We start from the raw sequence: 18635 nt of genomic DNA, 5'->3' as shown, positions 1-18635 counted from the left end.
GTACTCCTGCCCTGAGAGCAGCGAGTAATACACTAAAATAAAAGTGATTTGAATCTATTGAGTACTCCTGCCCTGAGAGCAGCTCGTAATATAAGTTACTAAAATAACAGTGATTTGAATCTATCGAGTACACCTGCCCTGAGAGCAGCGAGTAATACACTAAAATAAAAGGGATTTGAATCTATTGAGTACTCCTGCCCTGAGAGCAGCGCGTAATACACTGAAAATAAAAGTGATTTGAATCTATTGAGTACTCCTGCCCTGAGAGCAGCGCGTAATACACTAAAATAACAGCGATTTGAATCTATTGAGTACTCCTGCCCTGAGAGCAGCTCGTAATACACTAAAATAACAGCGATTTGAATCTATTGAGTACTCCTGCCCTGAGAGCAGCTCATAATACACTAAAATAACAGCGATTTGAATCTATTGAGTACTCCTGCCCTGAGAGCAGCGCGTAATACACTAAAATAAAAGCGATTTGAATCTATTGAGTACTCCTGCCCTGAGAGCAGCACGTAATACACTAAAATAACAGCGATTTGAATCTATTGAGTACTCCTGCCCTGAGAGCAGCGCGTAATACACTGAAAATAAAAGTGATTTGAATCTATTGAGTACTCCTGCCCTGAGAGCAGCGCGTAATACACTAAAAATAACAGCGATTTGAATCTATTGAGTACTCCTGCCCTGAGAGCAGCGCGTAATACACTAAAATAACAGCAATTTGAATCTATTGAGTACTCCTGCCCTGAGAGCAGCACGTAATACACTAAAATAACAGCAATTTGAATCTATTGAGTACTCCTGCCCTGAGAGCAGCGCGTAATACACTGAAAATAAAAGTGATTTGAATCTATTGAGTACTCCTGCCCTGAGAGCAGCACGTAATACACTAAAATAACAGCAATTTGAATCTATTGAGTACTCCTGCCCTGAGAGCAGTGCGTAATACACTGAAAATAAAAGTGATTTGAATCTATTGAGTACTCCTGCCCTGAGAGCAGCACGTAATACACTAAAATAACAGCGATTTGAATCTATTGAGTACTCCTGCCCTGAGAGCAGCGCGTAATACACTGAAAATAAAAGTGATTTGAATCTATTGAGTACTCCTGCCCTGAGAGCAGCGCGTAATACACTGAAAATAAAAGTGATTTGAATCTATTGAGTACTCCTGCCCTGAGAGCAGCGCGTAATACACTAAAATAAAAGCGATTTGAATCTATTGAGTACTCCTGCCCTGAGAGCAGCACGTAATACACTAAAATAACAGCAATTTGAATCTATTGAGTACTCCTGCCCTGAGAGCAGCACGTAATACACTAAAATAACAGCGATTTGAATCTATTGAGTACTCCTGCCCTGAGAGCAGCGCGTAATACACTGAAAATAAAAGTGATTTGAATCTATTGAGTACTCCTGCCCTGAGAGCAGCACGTAATACACTAAAATAACAGCAATTTGAATCTATTGAGTACTCCAGCCCTGAGAGCAGCACGTAATACACTAAAATAACAGCGATTTGAATCTATTGAGTACTCCTGCCCTGAGAGCAGCGCGTAATACACTGAAAATAAAAGTGATTTGAATCTATTGAGTACTCCTGCCCTGAGAGCAGCGCGTAATACACTAAAAATAACAGCGATTTGAATCTATTGAGTACTCCTGCCCTGAGAGCAGCGCGTAATACACTAAAATAACAGCAATTTGAATCTATCGAGTACTCCTGCCTTGAGAGCAGCAAGTAATACACTGAAAATAAAAGGGATTTGAATCTATTGAGTACTCCTGCCCTGAGAGCAGCGCGTAATACACTGAAAATAAAAGCGATTTGAATCTATTGAGTACTCCTGCCCTGAGAGCAGCTCGTAATACACTAAAATAAAAGCGATTTGAATCTATTGAGTACTCCTGCCCTGAGAGCAGCGAGTAATACACTAAAATAAAAGCGATTTGAATCTATTGAGTACTCCTGCCCTGAGAGCAGCGCGTAATACACTAAAAATAACAGCGATTTGAATCTATTGTGTACACCTGCCCTGAGAGCAGCGCGTAATACACTGAAAATAACAGCGATTTGAATCTATTGAGTACTCCTGCCCTGAGAGCAGCGCGTAATACACTAAAATAACAGCAATTTGAATCTATTGAGTACACCTGCCCTGAGAGCAGCGCGTAATACACTAAAAATAACAGCGATTTGAATCTATTGAGTACACCTGCCCTGAGAGCAGCGCGTAATACACTGAAAATAACAGCGATTTGATTTGAATCTATTGAGTACTCCTGCCCTGAGAGCAGCTCGTAATACACTAAAATAAAAGCGATTTGAATCTATTGAGTACTCCTGCCCTGAGAGCAGCTCGTAATACACTAAAATAAAAGCGATTTGAATCTATTGAGTACTCCTGCCCTGAGAGCAGCGAGTAATACACTAAAATAACAGCAGTTTGAATCTATCGAGTACTCCTGCCCTGAGAGCAGCGCGTAATACACTAAAATAACAGCAATTTGAATCTATCGAGTACTCCTGCCCTGAGAGCAGCGCGTAATACACTAAAATAACAGTGATTTGAATCTATTGAGTACTCCTGCCCTGAGAGCAGCGCGTAATACACTGAAAATAAAAGTGATTTGAATCTATTGAGTACTCCTGCCCTGAGAGCAGCTCGTAATATAAGTTACTAAAATAACAGCGATTTGAATCTATTGAGTACTCCTGCCCTGAGAGCAGCTCGTAATACACTAAAAATAACAGCAATTTGAATCTATCGAGTACTCCTGCCCTGAGAGCAGCGCGTAATACACTAAAATAACAGCAGTTTGAATCTATTGAGTACTCCTGCCCTGAGAGCAGCGAGTAATACACTAAAATAACAGCAGTTTGAATCTATTGAGTACTCCTGCCCTGAGAGCAGCGAGTAATACACTAAAATAACAGCAGTTTGAATCTATCGAGTACTCCTGCCCTGAGAGCAGCGAGTAATACACTAAAATAACAGCAATTTGAATCTATCGAGTACTCCTGCCCTGAGAGCAGCGCGTAATACACTGAAAATAAAAGTGATTTGAATCTATTGAGTACTCCTGCCCTGAGAGCAGCGTGTAATACACTAAAATAACAGCAATTTGAATCTATACTCCTGCCCTGAGAGCAGCGCGTAATACACTAAAATAAAAGTGATTTGAATCTATTGAGTACTCCTGCCCTGAGAGCAGCGCGTAATACACTAAAATAACAGCGCTTTGAATCTATCGAGTACTCCTGCCCTGAGAGCAGCGCGTAATACACTAAAATAAAAGTGATTTGAATCTATTGAGTACTCCTGCCCTGAGAGCAGCTCGTAATATAAGTTACTAAAATAACAGTGATTTGAATCTATTGAGTACTCCTGCCCTGAGAGCAGCGAGTAATACACTAAAATAAAAGTGATTTGAATCTATTGAGTACTCCTGCCCTGAGAGCAGCTCGTAATATAAGTTACTAAAATAACAGTGATTTGAATCTATCGAGTACACCTGCCCTGAGAGCAGCGAGTAATACACTAAAATAAAAGGGATTTGAATCTATTGAGTACTCCTGCCCTGAGAGCAGCGCGTAATACACTGAAAATAAAAGTGATTTGAATCTATTGAGTACTCCTGCCCTGAGAGCAGCGCGTAATACACTAAAATAACAGCGATTTGAATCTATTGAGTACTCCTGCCCTGAGAGCAGCTCGTAATACACTAAAATAACAGCGATTTGAATCTATTGAGTACTCCTGCCCTGAGAGCAGCTCATAATACACTAAAATAACAGCGATTTGAATCTATTGAGTACTCCTGCCCTGAGAGCAGCGCGTAATACACTAAAATAAAAGCGATTTGAATCTATTGAGTACTCCTGCCCTGAGAGCAGCACGTAATACACTAAAATAACAGCGATTTGAATCTATTGAGTACTCCTGCCCTGAGAGCAGCGCGTAATACACTGAAAATAAAAGTGATTTGAATCTATTGAGTACTCCTGCCCTGAGAGCAGCGCGTAATACACTAAAAATAACAGCGATTTGAATCTATTGAGTACTCCTGCCCTGAGAGCAGCGCGTAATACACTAAAATAACAGCAATTTGAATCTATTGAGTACTCCTGCCCTGAGAGCAGCACGTAATACACTAAAATAACAGCAATTTGAATCTATTGAGTACTCCTGCCCTGAGAGCAGCGCGTAATACACTGAAAATAAAAGTGATTTGAATCTATTGAGTACTCCTGCCCTGAGAGCAGCACGTAATACACTAAAATAACAGCAATTTGAATCTGAGTACTCCTGCCCTGAGAGCAGCGCGTAATACACTGAAAATAAAAGTGATTTGAATCTATTGAGTACTCCTGCCCTGAGAGCAGCACGTAATACACTAAAATAACAGCGATTTGAATCTATTGAGTACTCCTGCCCTGAGAGCAGCGCGTAATACACTGAAAATAAAAGTGATTTGAATCTATTGAGTACTCCTGCCCTGAGAGCAGCGCGTAATACACTGAAAATAAAAGTGATTTGAATCTATTGAGTACTCCTGCCCTGAGAGCAGCGCGTAATACACTAAAATAAAAGCGATTTGAATCTATTGAGTACTCCTGCCCTGAGAGCAGCACGTAATACACTAAAATAACAGCAATTTGAATCTATTGAGTACTCCTGCCCTGAGAGCAGCACGTAATACACTAAAATAACAGCGATTTGAATCTATTGAGTACTCCTGCCCTGAGAGCAGCGCGTAATACACTGAAAATAAAAGTGATTTGAATCTATTGAGTACTCCTGCCCTGAGAGCAGCACGTAATACACTAAAATAACAGCAATTTGAATCTATTGAGTACTCCAGCCCTGAGAGCAGCACGTAATACACTAAAATAACAGCGATTTGAATCTATTGAGTACTCCTGCCCTGAGAGCAGCGCGTAATACACTGAAAATAAAAGTGATTTGAATCTATTGAGTACTCCTGCCCTGAGAGCAGCGCGTAATACACTAAAAATAACAGCGATTTGAATCTATTGAGTACTCCTGCCCTGAGAGCAGCGCGTAATACACTAAAATAAAAGCGATTTGAATCTATTGAGTACTCCTGCCCTGAGAGCAGCACGTAATACACTAAAATAAAAGTGATTTGAATCTATTGAGTACTCCTGCCCTGAGAGCAGCGCGTAATACACTGAAAATAAAAGCGATTTGAATCTATTGAGTACTCCTGCCCTGAGAGCAGCGCGTAATACACTAAAATAACAGCGCTTTGAATCTATTGAGTACTCCTGCCCTGAGAGCAGCGCGTAATACACTAAAATAAAAGCGATTTGAATCTATTGAGTACTCCTGCCCTGAGAGCAGCGCGTAATACACTAAAATAACAGCTATTTGAATCTATTGAGTACTCCTGCCCTGAGAGCAGCGCGTAATACACTAAAATAACAGCAATTTGAATCTATCGAGTACTCCTGCCTTGAGAGCAGCAAGTAATACACTGAAAATAAAAGGGATTTGAATCTATTGAGTACTCCTGCCCTGAGAGCAGCGCGTAATACACTGAAAATAAAAGCGATTTGAATCTATTGAGTACTCCTGCCCTGAGAGCAGCTCGTAATACACTAAAATAAAAGCGATTTGAATCTATTGAGTACTCCTGCCCTGAGAGCAGCGAGTAATACACTAAAATAAAAGCGATTTGAATCTATTGAGTACTCCTGCCCTGAGAGCAGCGCGTAATACACTAAAAATAACAGCGATTTGAATCTATTGTGTACACCTGCCCTGAGAGCAGCGCGTAATACACTGAAAATAACAGCGATTTGAATCTATTGAGTACTCCTGCCCTGAGAGCAGCGCGTAATACACTAAAATAACAGCAATTTGAATCTATTGAGTACACCTGCCCTGAGAGCAGCGCGTAATACACTAAAAATAACAGCGATTTGAATCTATTGAGTACACCTGCCCTGAGAGCAGCGCGTAATACACTGAAAATAACAGCGATTTGATTTGAATCTATTGAGTACTCCTGCCCTGAGAGCAGCTCGTAATACACTAAAATAAAAGCGATTTGAATCTATTGAGTACTCCTGCCCTGAGAGCAGCGAGTAATACACTAAAATAAAAGCGATTTGAATCTATTGAGTACTCCTGCCCTGAGAGCAGCGAGTAATACACTAAAATAACAGCAGTTTGAATCTATCGAGTACTCCTGCCCTGAGAGCAGCGCGTAATACACTAAAATAACAGCAATTTGAATCTATCGAGTACTCCTGCCCTGAGAGCAGCGCGTAATACACTAAAATAACAGTGATTTGAATCTATTGAGTACTCCTGCCCTGAGAGCAGCGCGTAATACACTGAAAATAAAAGTGATTTGAATCTATTGAGTACTCCTGCCCTGAGAGCAGCTCGTAATATAAGTTACTAAAATAACAGCGATTTGAATCTATTGAGTACTCCTGCCCTGAGAGCAGCTCGTAATACACTAAAAATAACAGCAATTTGAATCTATCGAGTACTCCTGCCCTGAGAGCAGCGCGTAATACACTAAAATAACAGCAGTTTGAATCTATTGAGTACTCCTGCCCTGAGAGCAGCGAGTAATACACTAAAATAACAGCAGTTTGAATCTATCGAGTACTCCTGCCCTGAGAGCAGCGAGTAATACACTAAAATAACAGCAATTTGAATCTATCGAGTACTCCTGCCCTGAGAGCAGCGCGTAATACACTAAAATAACAGTGATTTGAATCTATTGAGTACTCCTGCCCTGAGAGCAGCGCGTAATACACTGAAAATAAAAGTGATTTGAATCTATTGAGTACTCCTGCCCTGAGAGCAGCGTGTAATACACTAAAATAACAGCAATTTGAATCTATACTCCTGCCCTGAGAGCAGCTCGTAATACACTAAAAATAACAGCAATTTGAATCTATCGAGTACTCCTGCCCTGAGAGCAGCGCATAATACACTAAAATAACAGCAGTTTGAATCTATTGAGTACTCCTGCCCTGAGAGCAGCTCGTAATACACTAAAATAACAGCAGTTTGAATCTATCAACTACTCCTGCCCTGAGAGCAGCGCGTAATACACTAAAATAACAGCAATTTGAATCTATACTCCTGCCCTGAGAGCAGCGCGTAATACACTAAAATAACAGCGATTTGAATCTATTGAGTACTCCTGCCCTGAGAGCAGCTCGTAATACACTAAAATAACAGCGATTTGAATCTATCGAGTACTCCTGCCCTGAGAGCAGCTCATAATACACTAAAATAACAGCGCTTTGAATCTATTGAGTACTCCTGCCCTGAGAGCAGCGCGTAATACACTAAAATAACAGCAATTTGAATCTATTGAGTACTCCTGCCCTGAGAGCAGCGCGTAATACACTAAAATAACAGCGCTTTGAATCTATTGAGTACTCCTGCCCTGAGAGCAGCGCGTAATACACTAAAATAAAAGCAATTTGAATCTATTGAGTAGGCTACTCCTGCCCTGAGAGCAGCGCGTAATACACTAAAATAAAAGTGATTTGAATCTATTGAGTACTCCTGCCCTGAGAGCAGCGCGTAATACACTAAAATAACAGCAGTTTGAATCTATTGAGTACTCCTGCCCTGAGAGCAGCGCGTAATACACTAAAATAAAAGTGATTTGAATCTATTGAGTACTCCTGCCCTGAGAGCAGCGCATAATACACTAAAATAACAGCAATTTGAATCTATCGAGTACTCCTGCCCTGAGAGCAGCGCGTAATACACTAAAATAACAGCAGTTTGAATCTATCGAGTACTCCTGCCCTGAGAGCAGCGCGTAATACACTAAAATAACAGCAGTTTGAATCTATCAAGTACTCCTGCCCTGAGAGCAGCGCGAAGGCGGGAGATGTATCATTTTGACCGCGGAAAATTTGAACGAGTTTTGTTCTCGCATATCAATTTAACAGACAGCGAGGAAGCATTGGAAAAGCATGTTTTACACTAGTTACCCCATAAGCAGCTTTGTTTTGCTCTACTGATGAAACAGACAAATCAAAATGCATACGTTATTTAGACGATGATTAGTTCTGTGCATTTTTAAATGTTCGCTTATTATCTTAGTAAACATTAGAGGATGTTGAATTAACAAAATATAGTTGTAAATTCACTTACCTTGCAATAAATGCGTTCTCCCACGAACATCTGTCTTTTCTTCCGACTATTCCTCAAGAAATCCCTCCGCAGCGCATCTCAAGTTCAAACGTCTAAACCCCGCCCTTGCTTCAGTTTCATTGGTTGAAACTGTAAACCAATCATTTTCCTTTCTGCCCTCAGAACATGTTTGAGTAAGTAAAACTCCCATCTGCTGGATGCAGAGTGTGACAGTGAAGGGTGGGCATCCTTTCTCCTTTATAATCTTGACTCCCAGAATGTTATCTTTCTAGGCAAATGATGGTATTTCAACCATATGTGGAACATTCTTAGACGTGTTCATCATATTGTCTCCTTGAGTGGATCGAGGCCCTCCTGTCACCTACTAACACTCTTTACCATTCCAATACAATTCCATATTAGAATAAGGTTTTGTGTGTGCTCTTTTACTGTCATATGATGGTCACACACATCTTACTGTAAGTAAGTAAATACTGTAAAAAAAAATTAGAGGAGAGAGTAAGAAAAATATATATTTTTGTGTGTGTGTGTGTGTGTGTGTGTGTGTTGTACTGTGTAGTACATGAATGAATAAAAATGTGCCAGTGTATCCATTGGTTGTGTCTTTTGTGTTCATCATGTGAAAAGGTTTGTGATGGGGGAACCACAAGCAACATAACTTACCAGTTTTGGAAATGTTGTTTTGAATTTATTGCACCAGTGTCTTAGACTATGTTGTAGTGTGTGTGATTTTGAGGGCTTGTGTGTCCAGTGTGAGGGCAAAGTTTGGTTTTTCAGCAAGAGTGAATGGTTTTGAGTGTAGAGCTTCATTTTGACCTGAAAATAGGATGTTTGGGGAATTGGGTGAGACGTAATGGATTTGTGTTTACTGTTTTGAGAATATGAGGCATAGTTTCAAGAAATGTGTTTAAGCAATCGAGAAAAACTGTAAAATAATGTAAATCTTGTTTCAGAAATTAGATGTGAAGTTCCATATGACCAGCATGTGTATAGACCTGGATATTACTTCAGGGGAGATCTGAAATTGGGAGTAAAAAAATATTACTATTGCATGGATGGATATGGTAAAATGTCAGCAGAGGCCACATGCACACGAGACGGATGGACACCAAAACCACTGTGTGCTGGTATGGGCTGATATTAAATCTTACAATTTGTGCATATATTATGAATTCAAATTAGAATGATGATATTTTTGTTTTACAGTAAAAATGTGTGCAACACCAAACATCCCAAATGCAGAGATTGTGGGAGATCAGAGAACACGCTAGAATAGAATAGAATAGAATAGAATGAGGCATTTATATAGCGCTTTCATATGTACTACTGTACACCCAAAGCGCTTTACAATCATATCAGGGAATCTCTCCTCAACCACCACCAGTGTGTAGCATCCACTTGGATGATGCGACGGCAGCCACAGTACAACGGCGCCAGTGCGCTCACCACACACCAGCTATAGGTGGAGAGGAGAGAGAGTGATAGAGCCAATTCAATGGAAGGGGATTATTAGGAGGCCATGATTGGTAAGGGCCAATGGGTGGAATGTGGCCAGGACACCGGGGTTACACCCCTACTCTTTACGAGAAGTGCCATGGGATTTTTAATGACCACAGAGAGTCAGGACCTCGGTTTAACGTCTCATCCGAAGGACGGTGCTCTTTGACAGTATAGTGTCCCCGTCACTACACTGTGGTGTTAGGACCCACACAGACCACAGGGTGAGCACCCCCTGCTAGCCTCACTAACACCTCTTCCAGCAGCAACCTGGTTTTCTCAGGAGGTCTCCCATCCAGGAACTAACCAGGCTCAGCCCTGCTTAGCTTCAGTGGGCAACCAGTCTTGGGCTACAGGGTGATATGGCTGCTGGAACAACATCAATTCAAGAATACAATATAAATGTCGTCCTGGGTTTGAACCAGAGCAGCCTGTACAAATCACCTTTAATTCCCCGAATGAATGGACAGGCATACGACAATGCACTGGTATGATTTTTGTATCATTAATGATTATTATAATTGATTTCTATTTATTATTATTATCACGTATTATTATTCTCATTATTATTATATAAATTATCAGAATTTTGATTTTACTTCATTCTGTTTGGATGATTCTCCAAATTAAATGTAATCCCCAAGCAGGCAAGAGTCAGAGACAGACCAACAAAGGTATTACCCATTTCACTAAACTATAAACACTATTCCCTGTTTTGACACATGAGTCAGATTTGTTGAACTGTCACTGCAAAACTCTACACACAAATCCCTTCATTTCTCATTGCCTACACCATGTTGTCATGTATAAAGCACTAGCATTCAATATTGTTCACTCAAGTCAGCACAGCTTCAGCTCAGTTAGCACACAATTACCCAGGTGGAAACACTAAGAGTCAAAATTGAACACACATCAATCAGATCCTTCAATAGATAGATAAAAGGGCCCAAATCAGTTTATTGAGTTTTGGAACAATGGATCCAGAAAGACATGAAGGAAGAGATCGAGGAGGGATAAGAAGGAGGAGGAGGACGACGACGAAGGACAAGAAGACAAGCAGTCTCCGATGAAATTCAAGCCACTCTAGTTGCCCATGTCTTTGTCAATGGTATGACTGTGAGGGAGGCTGGGCTACGAGTAAGGCCAAATTTGAGTCGCTTTACTATCGCCTCGAGAACCTTCAGGGAGGAGTGTGGTGGCAAACAGAATTCTATCACTGAATAAAAGACAAACATTTCCAATAGTCTTTGATGAGGTGTATTTTCTTGCAAGAAAAGGCCAGCAGTCGTACAGTCACACAGAGTGGATGCAGAGTGTGACAGTGAAGGGTGGGCATCCTTTCTCCTTTATAATCTTGACTCCCAGAATGTTATCTTTCTAGGCAAATGATGGTATTTCAACCATATGTGGAACATTCTTAGACGTGTTCATCATATTGTCTCCTTGAGTGGATCGAGGCCCTCCTGTCACCTACTAACACTCTTTACCATTCCAATACAATTCCATATTAGAATAAGGTTTTGTGTGTGCTCTTTTACTGTCATATGATGGTCACACACATCTTACTGTAAGTAAGTAAATACTGTAAAAAAAAATTAGAGGAGAGAGTAAGAAAAATATATATTTTTGTGTGTGTGTGTGTGTGTGTGTGTGTGTGTGTGTGTGTGTGTGTGTGTGTGTGTGTGTGTGTGTGTGTGTGTGTGTGTGTGTGTGTGTGTGTGTGTTGTACTGTGTAGTACATGAATGAATAAAAATGTGCCAGTGTATCCATTGGTTGTGTCTTTTGTGTTCATCATGTGAAAAGGTTTGTGATGGGGGAACCACAAGCAACATAACTTACCAGTTTTGGAAATGTTGTTTTGAATTTATTGCACCAGTGTCTTAGACTATGTTGTAGTGTGTGTGATTTTGAGGGCTTGTGTGTCCAGTGTGAGGGCAAAGTTTGGTTTTTCAGCAAGAGTGAATGGTTTTGAGTGTAGAGCTTCATTTTGACCTGAAAATAGGATGTTTGGGGAATTGGGTGAGACGTAATGGATTTGTGTTTACTGTTTTGAGAATATGAGGCATAGTTTCAAGAAATGTGTTTAAGCAATCGAGAAAAACTGTAAAATAATGTAAATCTTGTTTCAGAAATTAGATGTGAAGTTCCATATGACCAGCATGTGTATAGACCTGGATATTACTTCAGGGGAGATCTGAAATTGGGAGTAAAAAAATATTACTATTGCATGGATGGATATGGTAAAATGTCAGCAGAGGCCACATGCACACGAGACGGATGGACACCAAAACCACTGTGTGCTGGTATGGGCTGATATTAAATCTTACAATTTGTGCATATATTATGAATTCAAATTAGAATGATGATATTTTTGTTTTACAGTAAAAATGTGTGCAACACCAAACATCCCAAATGCAGAGATTGTGGGAGATCAGAGAACACGCTAGAATAGAATAGAATAGAATAGAATGAGGCATTTATATAGCGCTTTCATATGTACTACTGTACACCCAAAGCGCTTTACAATCATATCAGGGAATCTCTCCTCAACCACCACCAGTGTGCAGCATCCACTTGGATGATGCGACGTCAGACACAGTACAACGGCGCCAGTGCGCTCACCACACACCAGCTATAGGTGGAGAGAGGAGAGAGAGTGATAGAGCCAATTCAATGGAAGGGGATTATTAGGAGGCCATGATTGGTAAGGGCCAATGGGTGGAATGTGGCCAGGACACCGGGGTTACACCCCTACTCTTTACGAGAAGTGCCATGGGATTTTTAATGACCACAGAGAGTCAGGACCTCGGTTTAACGTCTCATCCGAAGGACGGTGCTCTTTGACAGTATAGTATCCCCGTCACTACACTGTGGTGTTAGGACCCACACAGACCACAGGGTGAGCACCCCCTGCTAGCCTCACTAACACCTCTTCCAGCAGCAACCTGGTTTTCTCAGGAGGTCTCCCATCCAGGAACTAACCAGGCTCAGCCCTGCTTAGCTTCAGTGGGCAACCAGTCTTGGGCTACAGGGTGATATGGCTGCTGGAACAACATCAATTCAAGAATACAATATAAATGTCGTCCTGGGTTTGAACCAGAGCAGCCTGTACAAATCACCTTTAATTCCCCGAATGAATGGACAGGCATACGACAATGCACTGGTATGATTTTTGTATCATTAATGATTATTATAATTGATTTCTATTTATTATTATTATCACGTATTATTATTCTCATTATTATTATATAAATTATCAGAATTTTGATTTTACTTCATTCTGTTTGGATGATTCTCCAAATTAAATGTAATCCCCAAGCAGGCAAGAGTCAGAGACAGACCAACAAAGGTATTAAACCAATAGAACATTTTATCAATGTAATGCACATTATTAATATGAGTATTTGTGGTCATTTTTCTAAAATGCTTTAAAAATGACTTTCTGTATTGAAGAGATCTGGGTTGGATTTTTCTTTATAATGTATTATAACTATAGATCTAAATTAGACGTTGGTTCTTGGTCAAGAGAGTCAAGTAACATACCAAAGTTAAGCATTTACTTTAATACGAGCAATTGTGATGCTTGCAAGCACTGCTAATGCAACTCGACTAGTAGGCATGTGAACTTACTGCCTACACAATTAGGGAATTGGATGTGCCATTCTCCATTTGACAAGCAGTTGATTTTTGCTCTGTCCTTGTAAATTCCTTCCACTCTAATTCACATATTTTGGAATTCCGCCTGAATTTAACACACCCAAGTTTAAATATTCACCCTACACACATACAATGTAGGAAATGTAAAAAAACTGGTGTCATTGTACAGAAAACCCTTCAAATCAGATTACTAAATCAGATTGCAAAACTTCAAAAATAGCATTGTATGAGTTTAAAATATTACGATAAACATAAGAAAATAGGCCCTTTTATGGAAGCAAAATAATGCCAAATGTTCTTGAAACAAAAAAGCCTGTTGAATTGCACTACTTGTAAAAATATTCATTGCATTAACCATGCTTGCATTTTAATGCATTGTATTTTAAGGGCTTGCATTTTTATGGGCTGAAATTCAACATGGTTGAATATTTAAGCTGTGAATATTTAAATTCAAAACATTTCAAACACATTTTCATTATTAAAAATTAAATAATCCATATTCACCTATACACTTCGTTTGTTATAATCAGAGGATCTGCCAGCATGCAGAATTCAGCACTGAACAAAAACTCAGTTTTGAGCGGTGAGTGGATTCTATCTTAAATAGCTTACATCCCATTGGCCATCAAGAAATCAACACATATGTATGTCTGATTTGCGGGAGTCCCGCAAATCTTTTTATTCTCCCGCAACCCGCACACACACGAGTATCTTACGCACGCACGCGGCCATCAAATCTAGTCCCGCGCCGCACTCTTTTGCTTTGGGTCCCGCGGTACTTGCGGGAGTGCAGGGGTCTATACCATGAAGCCGGTTTAGGTGGCTAGCCAGCTATGTTTCAGTTTAGTTTCCGCCAACCCTGGGTTACTATGGACAGTGGCAGTCTATATAGCTGGTAAGTCCCACCCATCCGTAAAACCCCAAGTGGACCTCTAGGTTGAAAAATCGTCAATGCAAGTGAATGTGAGAAAATAATTATTTTCTGGTCCCGGTTGAATTGTGCCATGAATGTGAACATATGTTGTCTGTGAATTTTTTTATAAAATGTTTCATGTTACGAGTTTGACAGTATATTGTATGATTCTTTGGCTAGCAGTTGTGGAAAAGACATAACGAATAAGACTACATGTCGCCTATGTGACGTCACCCCATAACACATTTTCCCTCCACTTGTCAAATCACGGTGCTAATGCTGCGATAATCTATGGAGACAGATCGAGATGCCTGTGTGTTTTGTACCCAAATGTCACCGTTCAAACAAAATGGGCTGTTCTTTCTTTCAAACGCATCGAAAGCAGCGAAGAGTTGTAGTCCACAAAGTGCTCTCACACAAAGTCTAACCGTATCAAACTTCTACCCGCTAAATTGTAGCATTCTTCACACGAAAAATTATATTAAATTAAATTCACAGACAACATAATATGTTCACATTCATGGCAAAATTCAAACGGGGACTCACATTCAGTCTGTAATTATTATTTTTTTGTTCTCTTTTAAAGATCAAATGAGGGGGCCCCATACATACCTTCGCCTTGGGCCCCCAATTTGCTAAATCCGCCACTGACTATGAAAGTAGCTTGGCTTTAATCGGTGTTCGTTGCCATGGTATCTTATACGCTGCACGGCTAACCTGCTCCGGGGCAGGTTATGTTCTGGATTTGAGATCTCAGACTTAAGTTTGACCAATCAGCTGTGAGCAAAGAAAGATATAGGTGACGTAACAAATTTCCAGTGTCTGTTGCAATGCTTCAGACACTTCACCTTTTCTTCCAAATCCTGTGGACATCTCAGCGCAAACTGTTAGACGAGCACTTAGAGAAAGAGTTTTTAGGGAAAGACAAAATCCCCTTGCCTTTCCTGATAGTTATACTTGTATGAAAGATACAGATTTTCCGCGGAAGGAAAATCTTATCTTTGCGAACTTCTTGAGCCGCACATACAGAATTTGACACGTCGAAACCATGCACTTACTGTAGGGTAGACTGAGTACAGTTGAGACACTTTTTGCGTTTTGATTTTTCACACAAAAATAGATACTGAAAAGAAGTGAATTTCCACATGACATTTCATTAGCTTGAAGATATTATCAATCAATAATACCCACAAGCAGTTTATATTTTCCATAATTAGCTCATAAAAATAAGGTGCTTTTTGTCTCAACTTTGTCTCAATTGTACCCATATGTGGTACAGTTGAGACAGTACCATGGTAGAGTTGAGACACCCATTTTTAATGATGTGAAGGTAACTAGCCATTCATTGTAAATATAAAAAATAAAGACAAATAAAGAAAATAACAATTGGGCAACATTTTTGTTTATTCATCCATTTATATTCATTCATTTTATTTAAATTAGTACTGGTTAAAATTGATAAAGATATATGTATGATATTTATAATGATATGAAAAGATATGTAACAATATTTATTAATAATACACAGTTTAAATATCACAAATATCAAATTTTATTTTCATTTGCGTCCTATGCTGGCTAATTACGGCGTTTAACCTGTTATTATAACACTGAACAACTAAACAATGTGTTTCCTAATAGAACTCTATCGGGGGTACAGTACAGTTGATACATGTGTCTCAACTGTCCCCCGCTGGCCACCTCACACATTTCTCTAGATTTTGCAATTACCTTGCATGACACAATACCATGAAATATGCCAGTTTTTAGGGCACAGACCGACGTTTGTGGTGATACCAGTTACGTTTAACAGTCACATAAGGATAATAAGCTATTCATTGTGGAGATTATGGCAAGCCGTTTTAGCTTAAATTGTACCCAGCGTTACTCGTCGTAAGCATTTTTACTAGTAAGAATTCAATTAGAGAGCTCTACAAATTAATTTTTACTAGTCATATGTCTCCATTGACTTCCATTAATTTTTAATTACGGAGCTCTACAAATGAATTGTTACAAGTAAGAATTACAATTAGAGAGCTCTACAATTCAGTTCTACCAGAAAGACTCGGGAGATAAATTGATATAACAATCGAATATTTATTACAGTTTTTCTCGATTGCTTAAACACATTTCTTGAAACTATGCCTCGTATTCTCAAAACTATAAACACAAATCCATAACGTCTCACCCAATTCCCCAAACATCCTATTTTCAGGTCAAAATGAAGCTCTACACTCAAAACCATTCACTCTTGCTGAAAAACCAAACTTTGCCCTCAGACAGGACACACAAGCCCTCAAAATCACACACACTACAACATAGTCTAACACACTGGTGCAATAAATTCAAAACAACATTTCCAAAACTGGTAAGTTATGTTGCTTGTGGTTCCCCCCCTCACAAACCTTTCCACATGATGAACACAAAAGACACAACCAATGGATACATTGGCACATTTTTATTCATTCATGTACTACACAGTACAACACACACACACACACAATTATTTATTTATTTTTTCTTCTTTACTCTCTCCTCTAAATTTGTTTTTATATTTACTTACAGTAAGATGTGTGTGACCATCATATGACAGTAAAAGAGCACACACAAACCATATTCTAATATGGAATTGTATTGGAATGGTAAAGAGTGTTGGTCGTGACAGGAGGGCCTCCACTCAAGGAGACAAGGAACACGTCAAGGAACACGTCTAAGAATGTTCCACATGTGGTTGAAATACCATCATTGGCCTAGAAAGATAACATTCTGGGAGTCAAGACTATAAAGGATGAAGGATGCCCTCCCTTCACTGTCACACTCTGTGCCACTCTGTGTGACTGTACGACTGCTGGCCTTTTCTTGCAAGAAAATACACCTCATCAAAGACTATTGGAAATGTTTGTCTCTTATTCAGTGATAGAATTTTGTTTGCCACCACACCTCCCTGAAGGTTCTCGAGGCGACGGTAAAGCGACTCAAATTTGGCCTTACTCGTAGCCCAGCCTCCCTCATAGGCATACCATTGACTAAGACGTGCAACTAGAGTGGCTTGAATTTAATCTGAGACTGCTTGTCCTTGTCCTTGCCCTTGCCCTTCCTCCTCCTCATTTTTATCCCTCTTCCTTCATGTCTTTCTGGATCCATTGTTCCAAAACTCAATAAACTGATTTGGGCCCTTTTATCTATCTATTGGAGGATATGATTGATGTGTGTTCAATTTTGACTCTTAGTGTTTCCACTTGGGTAATTGTGTGCTAACTGAGCTGAAGCTGTGCTGATTGAGTGAACAATATTGAATGCTAGTGCTTTCTATATGACAACATGGTGTAGGCAATGAGAAATGAAAGGATTTGTGAGTAGAGTTTTGCAGTGACAGTTCAACAAATCTGACTCATGTGTCAAAACAGGGAATAGTGTTTATAGTTTAGTGAAATGGGTGTGCTTTTTGATAAATGGCATTATGGTTTTGAAATTTTAGTTCAAAAGCCTGGTTATAGTGTTTAAGCAATCGAGAAAAACTGTAACAGCCCAGCAAGCATAAATTTATAAAGTTCTTTGGCGTAGGCCCCGTCCTTAGCGTGCAATGCGAGGGTAGCGGAAGCTGCATATCCTGCCTGAAGATGAAGGCAGGGGCGCAGCTGACCCCCTGGAGGTAAAGGAAGGGACCATCCTGGTGGTGGTGGGGGAGGATGAAGGGGAAGGTACCATCTTGGTGGTGGTTGGGGAGGATGAAGGGGAAGGTACCATCTTGGTGGTGGTGGGGAGGATGAAGGGGAAGGTACCATCTTGGTGGTGGTTGGGGAGGATGGAGGTAACTGGCAGCGTCAGCATCTGTGAACTCAGACAAATGTAAGTACCAATCTTTTATACTACGAGTGTTAGCATATGATTGGTTAGAAGTGAGGTAACACGTGACGCGCTGATTGAGTCTTCCTGGCAGAACTTGCGCTAAAGCTTTCATTTATTACTAGTAACAATTCCAATTAGACAGCTCTCTAATTCAGTTGTTACTAGTAAGAATGCAATTGCAGAGCTCTTTAATTCAATTACAGAGCTCTGCAATTATACATATCTTTAATTGTGTTATAAGGACACAGATGGCAAAAGCTTTGGATTGGACAAAGATAGATCAATGATAGATCTGTTGTTCACATGGAGAATGCTTGATTTATCAAATCTTTATGTTCTTTAGAGGTAATGTGTGTCGCAAACCTGCCAGTAAACATGAGATCAGACGTCACTGAGGACGGACACCCGGACGGACACACTAAGGTTTCAATCAGACCTGAACACACAATAACTCTTTCATGTGTTGGGAAGGGATCGGAATTAGAAGGACAGAGTGGAATCTCCTGCTTGCCAACTGGAGAATGGGATGTTCCATTTCCTAAATGTG

General features: G+C 40.0%; 2 long non-coding RNA genes across 2 annotated transcripts in view; both read left to right on the top strand.

Annotated features, from left to right (window-relative positions):
• Positions 1-9255, top strand: part of LOC311296170 — a 30032-nt gene extending 20777 nt beyond the window's left edge. Inside the window, exon 3 of the long non-coding RNA XR_014628504.1 lies at positions 9125-9255. This is a non-coding gene — a long non-coding RNA (uncharacterized lncRNA). The remainder of the gene's footprint in view (positions 1-9124) is intronic.
• A 2546-nt stretch (positions 9256-11801) lies between these two features.
• LOC311296169 lies at positions 11802-12094 on the top strand. Its single transcript, XR_014628503.1, has 2 exons — positions 11802-11972; positions 12052-12094. It is a non-coding gene; the product is annotated as an uncharacterized lncRNA (long non-coding RNA).
• Positions 12095-18635: the final 6541 nt, after the last annotated feature.

Source organism: Rutilus rutilus, assembly GCF_951802725.1.
Source record: "Rutilus rutilus genome assembly, chromosome: 8".
In the NCBI taxonomy this organism is placed as follows: Eukaryota; Metazoa; Chordata; class Actinopteri; order Cypriniformes; family Leuciscidae; genus Rutilus; species Rutilus rutilus.
The sequence above is the reverse complement of the archived record's forward strand: the minus strand, read 5'-3'. Positions and strand labels throughout refer to the sequence as shown.